The sequence below is a fragment of the Sus scrofa genome, chromosome 6, assembly GCF_000003025.6.
Source record: "Sus scrofa isolate TJ Tabasco breed Duroc chromosome 6, Sscrofa11.1, whole genome shotgun sequence".
NCBI classification, from domain to species: Eukaryota; Metazoa; Chordata; class Mammalia; order Artiodactyla; family Suidae; genus Sus; species Sus scrofa.
Window position 1 is genome coordinate 14,873,061 of NC_010448.4, and position 15,989 is coordinate 14,889,049.

Below are 15,989 nucleotides of genomic sequence, written 5' to 3' on the forward strand. Positions count from 1 at the left end.
ATTTACAAAAATCTTCTTCTGTTCTGTAGGCCGTCTTTTCACTTTCTTGATAGTGTCCTTTGAAGCACCAAAGTTTGTGGGGTTTGTTTTTGTTTTTGTTTTGTCTTTTTTAGGGCTGAACCCACGGCATATGGAAGTTCCTAGGCTAGGGGTTGAATCAGAGCTGCAGCTGCTGGCCAGCATAGCAATACCAGATCTGAGCCATGTCTGCAACCTATACCGCAGGTCACAGCAATGTCAGATCCTTAACCCACTGAGTGAGGCCAGGGTTTGAACCTGCATCCTCATGGATACTAGTTGGGTTCATTACCTCTGAGCCACCACAGAATCTCTTGTACACCTATATTTTCTCCTAAGAATTTTATAGTTTTAGCTCATGTATTCAACTCTTTGATTCATTTTGAGTTAATTTTTGTGTAGGTGTAAGGTAGGGAATTTCAACTTTACCTTTTTACATGCAGATATGCAGTTTTCTCAGCACTATTTGTTGAAAAGTTTATTCGTTCCCCATTGAGCTATATTGTTATCCCTGTTCAAAATCAAGTGATCACAGGAGTTCCTTGGTGGCACAGTGGGTGTTGTCACTGCTGTAGCTCAGGTCACTGCTCTTATGAGGGTTTAATCCCTGGCCCAGGAACTTCTGTATGCTGTGGGAGTGCCCCCCACCGTCCCCTGCCACTAAAAATCAAGTACAAATTCAAGTGACCACAAATACATGGATTTGTATCTGGGATTTTCATTTCCCTTCCATTGACCTATGTCTGTCCTTATATCTGAGTCATAGTCTTGATAAGAGGCTCATATTTCAAGGAGATAGTTTAAACTTTTAAGTTTATATTTAGAATCTAGAGTTATAAGTTTTCATTCCCTTTTTTTTTTTTTAAGGGCCGCACACAACATGCGGAGGTTCCCAGGCCAGGGGTCCAACTGGAGCTGTGACTGCCAGCCTACACCACAGTTACAGCAAGGCCAGAGCCAAGCTGCGTCTATAACTGACACAAAGCTCTCCGCAACACCAGATCCTTAACCCACTGATCACGGCCAGTGATTGAACCCGTATCCTCATAGATACTAGTCAGGTTCCCTTTTTTTTTTTTTTTTTTTTTTTTTTTGGTCTTTTTAGGGCCGCACCCGTGGCATATGGAGGTTCCCAGGCTAGGGGTCTAATTGGAGCTGTAGCCGCTGGCTACACCCCTAGTCGGGTTCTTTACTGGTGAGCCATGACAGGAACTCCAAGTTTTCATTCCTTTGAATTCACTTAAGAAGAAAAATTAAGTTTTTAGGATGATTGCAATTATGATAAATGTCATGAAAACAATCTGATTTGAGAACTCCCTTTTGATCTGATCTGTGAACCCAAGTCAATATTTGTAACTGTGATTTAATGCATTTTTCAATGCATTTTTCTTTTCATTTATTGAGAAATTCTGTATACACAAATTGAAGGTAAAACTAGAATGCAAAATATTATGGAAATATGGATATATGAAAATTGTATGATGTGGAGTCTCAAGATCTGTGTTTAATACCTGATCCTGGCACTTAATGATATATATATATATATATATTTTTTTTTTTTTTTTTTTGCCTCACCTGTGGCATGCAGAACTTCTGGGGCCAGGGACCAAACCTGCATCACAGCAGTACCGTAGCCACTGCAGTGACAATGCCAGATCTTTAACCCATTGAGCTACCAGGGAACTCCACTGCTGTTGATCTTAGATTGGTCACTTTACAGCTCTAAGCTTCATTTTCCTCCTATAAAAACTAAAAGACATTTCTAACCTACAGCTGCTTCATAGGAATGTTGTGAGCCTCCAGTTGAGGTATTGTGCTTGTAAGTAGCCTGTAAACTGAAAAAATGCCATGGAAATATTTAATATGTGTACATTACCCTAATTGTTGATATTGGTAAATTCTCTGAGGAATCATTTCATAGGTGCTCTTTAAAAAATTCTCTCAATTTTTTTCTAGGTCTTAGGAAGTTCAGTTTCTATTTCATTTTATATTTTTTAGTCTAAAAACTTTATAAGACTTTCCTATTTCTAAACGTTAGTATCTAAAAAAAAAGGGCAGAGTTCCCGTCGTGGCACAGTGGTTAATGAATCTGACTAGGAACCTTGAGGTTGCAGGTTCAATTCCTGGCCTTGCTCAGTGGGTTGAGGGTCCGGCGTTGCCGTGAGCTGTGGTGTAGGTCGCAGACGTGGCTCAGATCCCGCCTGCTGTGGCTGAGGTGTAGGCTGGCAGCTACAGCTCCGATTAGACCCCTAGCCTGGGAACGTCCACATGCCTCGGGAGCGACCCTAGAAAAGGCAAAAAGCGGGGGGGGCAAATTACTCAATTCTCATCATCTTTCCCTTCTCTCTCATAGAGTGTGTGAGTCAGCACACATTCTACTGTGGGAGTCAGCAGACTTTTCCTGTGAAGGGCCAGGTAGTAAATATTTTAGGGTTCTGAGTTCTGTCACATATTCTTCTTCCCTTTTTTTTTTTTTTTTTTTTTTTTGGTTTTGTTTTATTCTTTACAACCCATTAACAATGTAAAAGCCATTCTCAGCTGGAAGATCTGTAGAAAAACAGGCCTGCCTGATTTTGTCCTACCTGCCTGTCACAGATTTTTATTTTATTGGGTTTCAGTACTAACTATATCATGTTTTGGTAGCAGCCACTAGTTACAATTGTGTACGTAAAAAAGTGTTAGTGGTTCGTTAACCTAAGAAATGTTATGTGTTATTTTTTATCCTAACAGCGAAACAGGATTTTCTAGAGAAACAGTGTGAGTCAGTTTGTTTTTTTGGATTATGCTCAGCTTCTGATTGAAACTGGTCTGTTCAGCCAGGGACAGAGACATTGTTTTGAATAATTGGTTGGTTGTGGTACAATTCACACTGGTATATTTTAGGCTGTAAATAATTAGGGCAGAACACAGGTGAAGAGTGCTGAATCCAAGCAACTGCTGAGTAGGAATCAATTTTTTTAAGGTAATGTCATTTTTAGCAAGACCTGGGCTCAATGACACTTTTTACCCTACTTTTAAGGTTTGTTCAGGATGCAGTAATGTCAAGGATTCCAAAAATTATCTAAGCACATGGTGTTACCGAAGGCATGGGGAAATAGAAACCTCACATACATTGGTGGTGGTGGTGGTGGTGTAAATTGCTACTTCCTCTCTGAAGGGTAATTTGGCAATATCTATCCACATTAAAAATATACCTACCCTTTGACCCAGTTCTTCTGCTTCTGGGAATTTACCCAATAAATGCAATCCATGCAAGCAAATATCTGGTTTTTGTAGCATTGTTTATAAAGGCAAGATTTTGGAAATAACCTAAATGCCTATCAATAGAGCAGTGCTTAAAAAACATGGTACAGGAGTTCCCATCCTGGTGCAGTGGAAACGAATCCGACTAGGAACCATGAGGTTTCGGGTTTGCTCCCTGGCTTCACTCAGTGGGTTAAGGATCTCGAGTTGCCATGAGCTGTGGTGTAGGTCACAGATGCGGATCAGGTCTGGTGTTGCCGTGGCTGTGGTGTAGGCCAGCAGCTACAGCTCCAATTTGACCCCTAGCCTGGGAACCTCCATATGCCACAGGTGCAGCCCTAAAAAGCCAAAAAAAAAAAAAAAAAGGTACACATATGCAATGGACTATTATGCAGCCCTTTAAAAGAATTATTGATAACTGCTAACATGGAGCAATATCCAAAAGACATTTTTTTTTTTTCCTTTTTAGGCCTACACCTGTAGCATATGGAGGTTTCCAGGCTAGGGGTTGAATCAGAGCTGCAGCCTACACTTCAGGTTGCAGCAACACCAGATCCTTAACCCACTGAGTGAGGCCAGGAATTGAACCCACACCCTCATGGATTCTACTCAGGTTCTTAATCTTCGGAGCCACAACAGGAACTCTTCCAAGATGTATCTTTTTTAAAAAATTTTGGAGTTCCTGTCGTGGTGCGGTGGAAATGAATCCGACTAGGAACCATGAGGTTGCAGGTTCAATCCCTGTCCTCATTCAGTGGGTTAAGGATCTGGCATTGCTGTGAGCTGTGGTGGAGGCTGCAGACGTGGCTCGGATCCCACATTGCTGTGGCTGTGGCACATATCCCACGGGTTCGGGAACCTCCATATGCCGCGGATGCAGCCCCCCCCCATTTTTTTTTTTTTTTTTTTTTTGCCTTTCTTTAGGGCTGCATCTGCAGCATGTGGAAGTTCCTAGGCTAGGGGTTGAATCAGAGCTATAGCTGCAGCCCTATGCTACAGCAACATGGGATCTGAGCCGTGTCCGAGACCTACACCACAGCTCACAACAACGTTGGCACCTTAACCCATTGAGCGAGTCCAGGGATTGAACCCACATCCTCACATTTACTAGTCGGATTCATTTCCATTGTGCCACAACAGGAACTCCATAAGATATCTATCTTAAAGCAAGTTGTAATAGTATAAACGAGTTGCAGGATACAGTCAGCCCTCCATATCTTAAAAGTTCCACATCCAGGAGTTCCCGTTGTGGCGCAGTGGTTAACGAATCCGACTGGGAACCATGAGGTTGTGGGTTCGGTCCCTGCCCTTGCTCAGCGGGTTAACGATCCGGCCTTGCCGTGAGCTGTGGTGTAGGTTGCAGACGTGGCTCGGATCCCGTGTTGCTGTGGCTCTGGCGTAGGCCGGTGGCTACAGCTCCGATTCGACCCCTAGCCTGGGAACCTCCATATGCCACAGAAGTGGCCCAAAGAAATAGCAAAAAAAAAGACAAAAAAAAAAAAAGTTCCACATCCACAGATTCAATCAACCTCAGATCAAAACCATTGGAAAAGAAACTTCCAGAAAGCTTCTAGAGGCAAATATTGAATTTTCTTCACACTGGTGACTATTTTCATAGCATTTACATTGTTTGGGGCATTATAAGTAATTTAGAGATGATTTGAAGTATATTGGAGGATGTGCACAGGTTATATGCAAATACTATAGCATTTTATGTAAGGGACTTGAGATTTTAATATCCTTGGGAGGTCCTGGAACCAATCTGCTGCTGACACTGGGTGACAACTGTAGTATGTATGGTATTTGTTAAAAAAAAAAAAAAAAAGAGCGTTAGGTATACAAATCATTTTACATGCAGATAATATCACTGGAAGGATTTTGATAGCATTAAACATTGTCTGTCTGACACTGTTTTAAGAGCTTTTCATAATTAATATATTTAATCCTGGTAGCAATTTTATTAAGGTAGGTAATGTTATTCCCATTTTACGGTGAAGAAAGTGAAGCACAGAGAGATTAAGTGACTTTCTCAAAGGCACAAGAATCTGATAATGACGGTTTCTCATAGAGCAAGGGACTGAAGGACTAAGAGTCAGAAAGAGGAGACAATTTTCAATATACATCTTTTCCAGCTGTGTGTTATTGGGGGGTGGTTTGACTTGTTTATATAATACTTTAAAGGTTATTTTTAGGAGGTCCCATCGTGGCGCAGGGGAAACGAGTCGGACTAGGAACTATGAGGTTGTAGGTTCGATCCCTGGCCTCCTTCAGTGGGTTAAGGATCCAGCGTTGCTGTGAGCTGTGGTGTAGGTCACACACGCATTGCTGTGGCTGTGGCTGTGGCTGGCAGCTATAGTTCCAATTCTAGCCTGAGAACCTCCATATGCCTCGGGTGCTGCCCTAAGAATGCCAAAAAAAAAAAAAAAATTATTTTTATTATTTTTTGTTGCTTTGTTTTGGTTTTTTTGGCCACATCCATGGCATGTGGAAGTTCTGAACCCCTGCCACAGCAGTGACCCAAGCCACTGCAGTGACAATACTGGATCCTTAACTCATTGAGCCACACAGGAACTCCTAAACATTATTTTTTAAAGCATCTGCACCATTAGGAAAATGGGCAAAAGACTATCATGAGTACTATTTATAAGACAGTCAATCCTATAACTTCTTAGCTTCAAAAGATTAGAAAGGTTGACAGTACCTGCTGTTGGGGAGTATGAGGAACTGGACATTAGGTGGATAAAGTCATACAACCTTTTGGGAGAGAAGTCTGTTAATGAGTTTTGCTAGTTTGCCTGTGATGCCATAACAAAGGACCACAAACTGGTGTGTGTGTGTGTGTGTGTGTGTGTGTGTGTGTGTGTCTGACTTCAATTCACCTTTCTGTAGGGTCACAAATCATACTGGATTAGGGCGCACACTGATGACCTCATTTTAATTTGAGTACCTCTATAAACAGTCTATCTCCAAACAAAGTCACAAAGTGAGATACTAGGGGTTGGAACTTCAACATGTAAATTTTCATGGAAACACAAATCAAACCACAAATAACATGTGTACCAAAGTTTTATACGTGCATGCCTTCTGAACTGGCAATGCCACTTATGGGAATCTGTCTTTAAGAAATAATCTGTGTTGTGGCACAGTAGAAACGAATCCAACTAGGAACCATGAGGTTGCAGGTTTGATCCCTGGCCTCGCTCAGTGGGTTAAGGATCCAGCTTGCCTGAGTTGTGGTGTAGATCACAGACACGGCTCAGATCTGGTATTGCAGTGGCTGTAGCTGTGGCCAGCAGCTGTAGCTCCGATTCAGCCCCTAGCCTGGAAACCTCCATATGCTGAGGGTGTGGCCCTAAAAAAAAAGCCAAAAAAAAATAATAATAATCTGAGGAGTTTTCATTGTGGCTCAGCAGGTTAAGGACCCGATGTTGTCTCTGTGAGGATGTGAGTTTGATCTCTAGCCTTGCTCAGTGGGCTAAGGATCTGGCATTGCTGAAAGCGGTGGCATAGGTCTCAGACATGGCTTGGATCCATTGCTGTGGCTATGGTGTAGGCTGGCAGCTACAGCTCCGATTCAACTCCTAGCCTGGGAACTTCCATATGCTACAGGTGCGGCCATAAAAAGCCAAACAAACAACCCTCAAGATGCATTAAAGACCTAAATTTAAGACTGGAAACTATAAAACTCCAAGAGGAAAACAGGCAGAACACTTTGACATAAATTGCAGGAATATTTTCCTAGATCAGTGACTCAAGGCAAAAGAAATAAAAGCAAAAATAAATGGGCCTTATTAAGCTTTGCATAGCAAAGGAAACCATTAACAAATGAAATGAACAGACAACCTATGGAATGGGAGAAAATGCTTGCAAATGATGCAAACGATGAAGGGTTAATATCCAACATACACAGACAACCCATACAACTCAATATTAAAAAAAAATAAAAATCAAAAAATGGGTTGAAGGCTTGGCCATTTTTCCAAAGTACGGATGGCTAACAGGCATATGAAAAGATGCTCAACATCTCTATTTATTAGAGCAATGCAATTCAAGGCTGTGGTGTAGGCTGGTGGCTACAGCTCCAATTGGATCCCTAGCCTGGGAACCTCCATATGCTGTGGATGGGTCCCTAAATAGACAAAACAAAAAACAAACAAACAAAAAAAACCCAACAAACCATAATACAAATGACTGTATATACAAAACAGAAGCAGACTCACAGACCTAAGAGGGGGAAGGGTCAAATTAGTGTATGAGATTAACAGACACAAACTAATATACATAAAATAAACAATGCTGTAAATCAATTGTACTTCAGTTAAAAAAAAAGAAAAATTTCCCTTTTTAACTGGTTATGCTGAAACAAAATCAGTAAAAGTTAAAAAAAATACTTGATAGAGAAAATAGTACAAAAATAACTGTCATCTAATTCAACCATTATCAAGACTTTTGCCACCATTTTACCCCTATGTACAGTGTATGTTTTTTTAAAAATTTAAAAAGGACTTTTTGGGGGAGGCTGCTGTCAGCAGAAGCAAGTAACAGAGCTAGGGATCCAGCCAAAACCACAGCAGAGCCTCCAGCTGCTGCAGTGACACTGCCAGATTTTTCACCCGACACACACAAGCGAAGTCCAGAAAAAGGGACATTTTCTTACAAAATCTCGATGACATTTTCATGCTTAACAAAATAACTCCTTGGCATCATATAATACTTGGTCCACAAACGAATTTTTCCAATTGTCTAAAAAATGTCTTTGTTAAGAGACTGTCCTGGCTCAGTGGAAACGAATCTGACTAGCATCCGAGAGGATAGAGGTTTGATCCCTGGCCTAGCTCAGTGGTTTAAGGATCTCACATAGCAGTGAACTGTGGTGTAGGTTGCAGATGCAGCTCAAATCTGGCGTTGCTGTTGGTGAGGGGTAGGTGGGCAGCTACAGCTAGGATTCTACCCCTAGCCTGGGAACCTCCATATGCTGCGAGTGCAGCACAAAAATTTTAAAAAAGATTAAAAAAAAAAAAGGTCCATATATTTGTGTTTCTAAGGCTCTTTAAATTTGAGCAAGCCGCCTCCCTCCCTTTTTTAAGAGGCCATTATTTTATTGCAGAATGGATTCAATTGGTATATGCATGTATTTACAAAAAACAAACAAAACCCACACATTTTAAAGGACCCAAACACTGTGTATTTTGAGGTTCTGGAAGCTGGTTTTAATTTAGAAATAATGCAAGTGGTTGTAAAGACACATTATTTCTAAATTCATGTAAACCTCATATGGTTGAGTGTAGCTCCATCCTTGTCATATGACCGCATCACAATTTAGCAAACCACAATTTTGGGCTCGGTAGATGCAGCCTGTACAGCAGGGGGCAGGATTACCTCATTCTGGAAGCCAAGAGCTCAGGAAAGCCCTTCCAATGCTAGACAGAGAATGGCTTTCAGGTTAAACACAAAGATAAATGAAAAAGTTTTCTCTAAATACAGAGTTAAGGTAAATTCCCAGAAAACATGGTACTGAGTAAACATCTTAAACAATACAGATTGAAAGAGCAACCAGACTTGGTTTAAAAGCAGGGTAGGGAATATCAGAGTGGATATGAGGGCTGGTGGGCAACCTAAGGGAGGAAGGTGAAGAGTTGGATAATAACCGAGTTGCCCGAGAAGGGTAGTCAAATCTCCTCAGCAGGTCATCCTCCCCGCCCCCCACCCATGAAAGAAACTGAGACTCAGGAGGAAAACGCCCACGGCAAGTGGAATCGAGAGAGGGAGAGAGCAAATCTCAGGGGCTGTGAGCGTTTGAGGGTACTGAAACCGACTGTAATGTTTGTTGAAAAGGCAGTGCTGAAGCCGGTTTTTCCAGGAACTGGAACAAACCGGAGCAAGGCACTGGGCGCGGACTCTGAGACTAAGCCTCCGCGGCCATCCTGGCGCCCAGGGCAAGACCTGTGACACCCAGGGCGCGCCCAAGTAGGTGACTCAGCCGGCGAGAGGGAACTCTGCCGCGGACAGTATCTCTGTTGTCGCAAGTAGTCCCCAGCCGCCCAGCTCGGAAAGGAGCTGAGTGAGAGAACCCGTAGGGCCTTGGAGCGGTGAGTCCCGGGCCCTGCGGGCGCGCAGCCAATCCCTGGAAAGGGGGCGTGGCTATCCCCCCCCCCCCCGCCGCCGCGGATCCCTCCGCCCGCTCTAGCAGTGCTGAGGCCGAAGGAGCGGCCATTTTGGATGTTAAGTCTGGATTTCGAAGTCGAGTCTCTGCCTTTTTCGCGTCCAGATTTGGCCAGGTGAGTGTGGCTTCTTCAGCGTCAACGGTCTTTGTTTTCATCCTCACACCGCGCTCTGATATTAGTAGTCCCTACCCCCGGGTTCGAACGAGGTGGCAGGTGAAAGAAAAGGCTTCCGGATGTGGGGGTCGGGCCGGAGGGCCGCGGCACCGGAGGCTGGTTAGGCCCGGCCCGGGGGCGTGGCAGGGCCGCGAGCCGCTTGGAGACCGCTGGTCCCGGATTCTTGACGCCGCCAAACTTTCCTGTTGTTCTCCCTGCCCCGAGGCGTCTCCTTACTGGGGTGGAAACGCCGCGGCCTGGGCTTTGGCCCCCTCCCGTGACAGGGCCGGGCGGCGCTCTCGGCGACTCCCTTAGCCAGCCTCTTCTTTCCCGACAGACTTCGCTAAGGTCCTGTCTCCACTTCCCGCAGGAGTCTGTTCGCCTCCGACTCCGGGAGCCTCCCCTGGGCGGGACTCCTTGCTGGGGTGGTACCTGGGGGCCCCGTACGAAATTGCATTTTTCTTTAGCAGAAGCAAAAAGCGATCTCTGCCCCGTTTCGCCGATTCCTGCCTGTCTGATAAGCAGTCTTGAGAGGAGCCTGTGGCCCCTCTCTTCTTTCTGTTTTCAGCGCTCCTCTTCCGGGGGGCTGGAGATGAGAGGACTTGAGAGTCGATTTGCATAAAGTTTTACAAGGATCCAGAGGCAAGAGCGCGTTTTTAATAATTAGATAGTAGGAAGGGCTCCGCCACTACCACTCTCTGTAGTAGTAAAATTGAAATTAAGAGCTGGTCTTGACTTTTGGGGGATTGTAGTTTAACTTACTGGTAAAATTTCAGACAGACCAAGCTGAAGAGTGTAACGAATTCCCTCCTCGTCCAGCTTCATAAACAATCAGTTCATGGCCAATCTTGTTTCATCTATACCCCCGTTATGCATTTAATAAAATAATTATTTATATATATATCTCCCACCGCACCCCACACAGGCCTTTTGACTCCTATGCCTACGGAGAAATTAACACGGGAAATTGTGTTTACGTTCTCAGAACCCCATCTTCTGGGATAAGAGGACTTAGTAATACCCTTTTATTAGAGGAGAGTGTTTGAAACATCAGTGTTAGTATTCCTTTTTTTTAAATTTTTTTCTTGGCCGCACCCGTTAAGGATCCGAAGTTGACCCTGATCTGTGGTGTAGATTGCAGACGTGGCTCGGATTCACAGTTGCTGTGGCTAGGCCTGCAGCTTCAGCTCTTATTCCACCCCTAGCCTGGGATCTTCCATAGCCACAGGTGCAGCCCTAAAAAAAAGTACACCTTAAGGGAAATTTTTGGTAAAAAGCACACCCAATGAATTTTTTGTTTTGTTCTGTTGTTGTCTTTTTAGGGCCACACCTGCAGCATATGGAGGTTCCTAGGCTAGGGGTGGAATTGGAGCTGTAGCTGCTGGCCTACACCACAGCAACGTGGGATCTAAGCCACGTCTGCAACCTACACCACAGCTCATTGCAACGCAGGGTCCTTAACCCATTCAGCAAGGCCAGGGATCAAACCTGTATCCTCATGGATGCTAGTCAGATTCGTTTCTGCTGAGCCAGGGCAGGAACTCCCCCAATTGATTTTTTTGTAATTTTTTATATTTCATTGAGAAACAAGATAAAGTGCTTTCATAATGCCTACGCATTTCAGTATTTATAGCTTCTTCCAGAAAATCTTGGTGGCTTCTGAATGCTGAAGCCTGCACTTTTTTTGTGAGTTACACATGCTGCTACTGGTTTTGTGGTCCTTTATTAAAATTTTCAATTTTAGCTTAGTCAGTGAAGATTTGATTACAGTTTATAGTGTGAAAATAGAGTGAACTTGGCCTTCTGTAAATGAAACAGTTTTAAGAATTTGACAGTATTTAGAAATGCCTTCTAGCTGGTTTCTACCTTTGTCACACCTTCATATCTGCAGTACCTAAATCATGCCTAAATATGTTCATACCACTTACAACAAAGAAATATTCAGGATAAATAATACATTTCAAAATGGAAGTTTTCCTATATACTACAAAATTATTCTAGCTACTCTTGCCTCCCTCCCCACTTGGTTCTTTTGGAGCCACAAGCTGGTATCTTAGGACCTAAGGGTTTTTTTTTTTTTTTTTTTCTATTTTTAGCTACATTAACGTTTTCAGGATTACTGCCTCTGGGCAGCTTTACTGTTTTGGGTAGCTGTTCTGAGCTACAGCAGTCTATCCCTTCTTCCCTAAATAACATGAGGAATGATCCAATCCATAGTTTTACACTTTCCCTTATTCAGAATGGAGAGATAATCCATTTTTGTTGTTGTTGTTGTTGTTGTTGTTGTTTTCTTTTCTTGGCTGCCCTGCAGCATATAGAGTTCCTGGGCCAGGGATCAGGTGTGGCAGTGCTGGATCCCTAACCCACAGTGCAGGGTCAGGAATTGAACATGCCTCCCAGCACTCCAGAGAGGCTCCCAGTTTTATTTATTTAATTATTTATTTTGTTCTTTTTTTGACCACACCTGCTGTATTCTGAAATTCTTGGGTCAGGCATTGAACCTGTGCCACAGCAGCAACTGGAGCTGCTGCAGTGACAACACTGAATCCTTAACCTGCTGAGCCACATGGGAACTCTGAGATTATCCACTTTTTGTTGTTGTTTTGTTTTGTTTTTTTCTTTTTAGGGCCGCATCCACGGAGGTTTCCAGGCCAGGGGCGACTCCGAGCTGTAGCTGCTGGCCTATACCACAGCCACAGCCATGCTGGATCCGAGCTGCTTCTGCAACCTACACCACAGCTCATGGGCAACGTCGGCTCCTTGACCCACTGAATGAGGTCAGGAGTCCAACCTGCATCCTCGTGGATGCTAGTCAGATTCGTTTCTGTTGAGCCACGATGGGAACTCCCATTTTTTTTTTTTTTTTAAAGTCCAGTTTTAAAAGGCTTCTGAAGCTGAGTGTTGCAAGAGAGACTAGATAAGTTTGTTGTCCCAATGTTAAGGACTGGGTTAAAGTGAGGGATTGGAAAGAGCCAAGAAGAGCCCATAAGATTGCTGATAAATGTGTGACATAATGGTGTTACATTAATAAAAATAGTATAATACTGAGAACTAGGTTTGCAATCACTAGTTCATAATCCTTTTATAAAGTTTATGTTACAGTTGTTTATGCGTCGTATAGTTTTTAGATTGTGAGCCCCTTGAAGCACTAGGGTCATGTCTGTCTTAGGGTCATGTCTCTTGTCTGTGTTGGCTTAGCACAGTACTTGATAGAATAGTGATCACCATATTTGTGGGTGAATGAATGACAGTAAGGATTGAGGCACCAGTGATCTCTCTGAATCAAAAGGGAATTTTAACTTCCCTATCAGACAGTATTAATATGTGGTAATGTATTCACATATACATATATTTGCTTAAATGTATGTTTTATGTATGTAGATGTTTGTATATGTATAAAACAGTTATTTATCAGAATAAGACTAGTTTATTGACTTTTAGGTTATTCCTGAAATTAATATTACTATTGAAGTGAGGTAAAAAGTTTATGGTAAATAGCTGTAGAACCACAGGTTCAAATCCTGAAATTAAATTGATCTTTTGTATTAGGTTAGTTTTGGGTCTCATGATGTTTTATATATATTGGTAATTATTTAGGACATAGCCTAAATAAAGTAAATAATAGTCATTACCTTTGTGTTTTTGTTTGATTTTTGGGCTGCATTTGCAACATGCAGATGTTTCCAGGCCAGGGATTGAACCTGCATCATAGTTGGGACCTGCGCCACAGCTGAGGCAACACCACATCTTTAACCCGGTGCACCACAAGGGAACGTCTGCCTTTGTGTTAGTGTCATTCTCTTTAATGATTAGTTTTTGTAGGATAGAAATCGCAAAGTTGAAAATCCTCAGAACTTAAGTTACAAAATATTTCAACGAATATTCCTTTCCTTTCTTTCAATCTAAAACAAAACTAGATTTTGTAGGTTAGTGGAATTCAAGAAAACAACATTACATTTAGTTAAATTTCCTATTAATTAACATAATCGAGTGACATCTTTCTACTAAGTGCTATACCAGCAGTATGGGAGTAACAGTTATACTGATTATATACAGTTGAATATAATCAAAACAGGTTAATCAAAAAAGTTAAAGCAGGGGGAAAAAAGATAAAAAGCATACCTTGAACATTTTATTTTAACCTAAAACACATAAAAGTCAGTAAGAGGAGTATAACCTTTAAAAATTGTGAATCACTATATTGTACATCGATTATACTTCAATTTTTTTGTGTTTTTGACTGGACCATGTGGACTTTTCCTGGACCAGTGATTGAAACCACACTCCAGCTGTGGCAACACCAGATCCTTAACCCACTTTGCCATAAAGGAACTTCCTATACTTCATTTTTTTTTTAAAGTTCATTTATCACCTTGTCTTTAGATGATTAGATCTTTTCTTTGAGTATGAGTTGGTTGACTAGAGTTTATTTTAACAAATGTTTATACAGTGCTTACTGTGTACCTATAACCCTATGTGCTAGGCGCTGTCCTCAATTCTACAAATTTTTATATTGGTGCTAATTTTCCTTAAATGTTTGATAGAATTTTCTTAAATGTTTAACAGAGAAGCTACCTGGGCTTTGATTTTCTTTTGGAATGGTTCTAAACTTGAATTCAATTTTTGTAATGTATGGGGCAGTTACATTTTTTTGTTTCTTTGTGTCTGTTTTGGTAAAATGAGTTTCCAAGAGATATGTCCTTTTTGTTCCATTGTTGAATTTATAGGTGTATGTTAGTAATAATATTTACTTTTAATATCTGTAGTTTTAATATCTATAATGATAATCCTCTCTTTCAGTCCTGATACTGGTAATTTGTATCTTCTCTCTTTCCCTCTCCTAACCTTCCCCTCCCTCCTCCTTTTCTCTTCCAGCATTTGGTTTTATTGATTTTTCTGTTTTTCCTTTTTTCACTTTCATTATTTTTCCCCCTCTTTTCATTATAGTTGATTTAGTATTCTGTCAATTTCTACTATATAGCAAAGTGACCCAGTCTTACATATATATATATTCTTTTTTTCATGTTATTCTCCATCACGTTCCATAACAAGTGACTAGATATAGTTTCCTGTGCTATACCACCGTATCTCATTGCTTATCCAAAGGCTGTAGTTTGCATCTATTAACCCCAGACTCCCAATCCGTCCCGTTCCCTCCCCCTTGGCAACCACAAGTCTGTTCTCCAAGTCCATGTGTTTCTTTTCTGTGGAAAGGTTCATTTGTGCCATATATTAGGATTCCAGATAAAAGTGACATTATATGGTATTTGTCTTTCTCTTTTTTCTTTTTTTTCTTTTTTTTTTTTTGCCATTTCTTGGGCCACTTCCTTGGCATATGGAGGTTCCCAGGCTAGGGGTCAAATCGGAGCTGTAGCCACCGGCCTACACCAGAGCCACAGCAACGCGGGATCCGAGCCACGTCTGCGACCTACACCACAGCTCCCAGCAACGCCGGATCCTTAACCCACTGAGCAAGGCCAGGGATCGAACCCGTAACCTCATTGTTCTTAGTCAGATTCATTAACCACTGAGCCACAATGGGAACGCCTGTCTTTCTCTTTCTGACTTCACTTAGTTTTGAGAGTCTCTGGTTCCATCCATGTTGCTCCGAATGGCATTATTTTGTTCTTTTTTATGGCTGATAATATTCCACTGTGTATGTATACTATATCTTCTTAATCCATTCATCTGTTGATGGACAGTTGGGTTGTTTCCATGTCTTGACTATTGTGAATAGTGCTGCAGTGAACATAGGGGTGCATGTATCTTTTTCAGTGAAAGTTTTGTCTGGATATATGCCCAAGAGTGGGATTGCTGGATGGTGTGGTAGTTCTATATTTAGTTTCCTGAGATACCTCCATGCTGTTTTCCATAGTGGTTGTACCAATTTACATTCCCAGCAACAGTGTAGGAAGGTTCCCTTTTCTCCACACCCTCCCCAGCATTTGTTATTTGTAGACTTACTTCATGCCATTCTGACTGGCATGAAGTGGTGCCTCATTGTAATTTTGATTTGCATTTTTCTGAAAATTGGTGATGTTGAGCAGTTTGTCATGTGCCTGTTGGCCGTCCACATTTCTTTGGAGAAATGTCTCTTTGAGACTTCTGCCCATTTTTCTTTTCCCTTTTTTTTTTTTTTTTTTGTCTTTTTGCCTTTTCTAGGGCCGCTCCCGTGGCACATGGAGGTTCCCAGGCTAGGGATCTAATTGGAGCTCTAGCCACCAGCCTACACCAGAGCCACAGCAACGCGGGATCTGAGCCACATCAGTGACCTACCCCACAGCTCACAGCAACGCCGGATCCTTAACCCACTGAGCAAGGCCAGGGATCAAACCCGTAACCTCATGGTGCCTAATTGGATTCGTTAACCACTGCGCCACGATGGGAACTCCTTCTGCCCATTTTTCAGTT

At 42.2% G+C, this 15,989-nt stretch overlaps 1 protein-coding gene across 6 annotated transcripts in view; it reads left to right on the forward strand.

The window, feature by feature from the left end:
- The window catches only part of IST1 (IST1, ESCRT-III associated factor), a 41,821-nt gene that overhangs the window by 4,202 nt on the left and 21,630 nt on the right, over positions 1-15,989 (forward strand). For 2 of the 6 annotated variants that reach the window (XM_021093849.1, XM_021093851.1), the window contains exon 1: positions 9,140-9,539. The exons of 3 other annotated variants lie outside the window; for them this stretch is intronic. The gene's annotated coding sequence lies outside the window, so the exon portion shown is untranslated. Of the gene's footprint in view, positions 1-9,139; positions 9,540-15,989 lie in introns of those variants that run through there. One more of the 6 variants, XM_021093853.1, reaches the window with a different exon arrangement.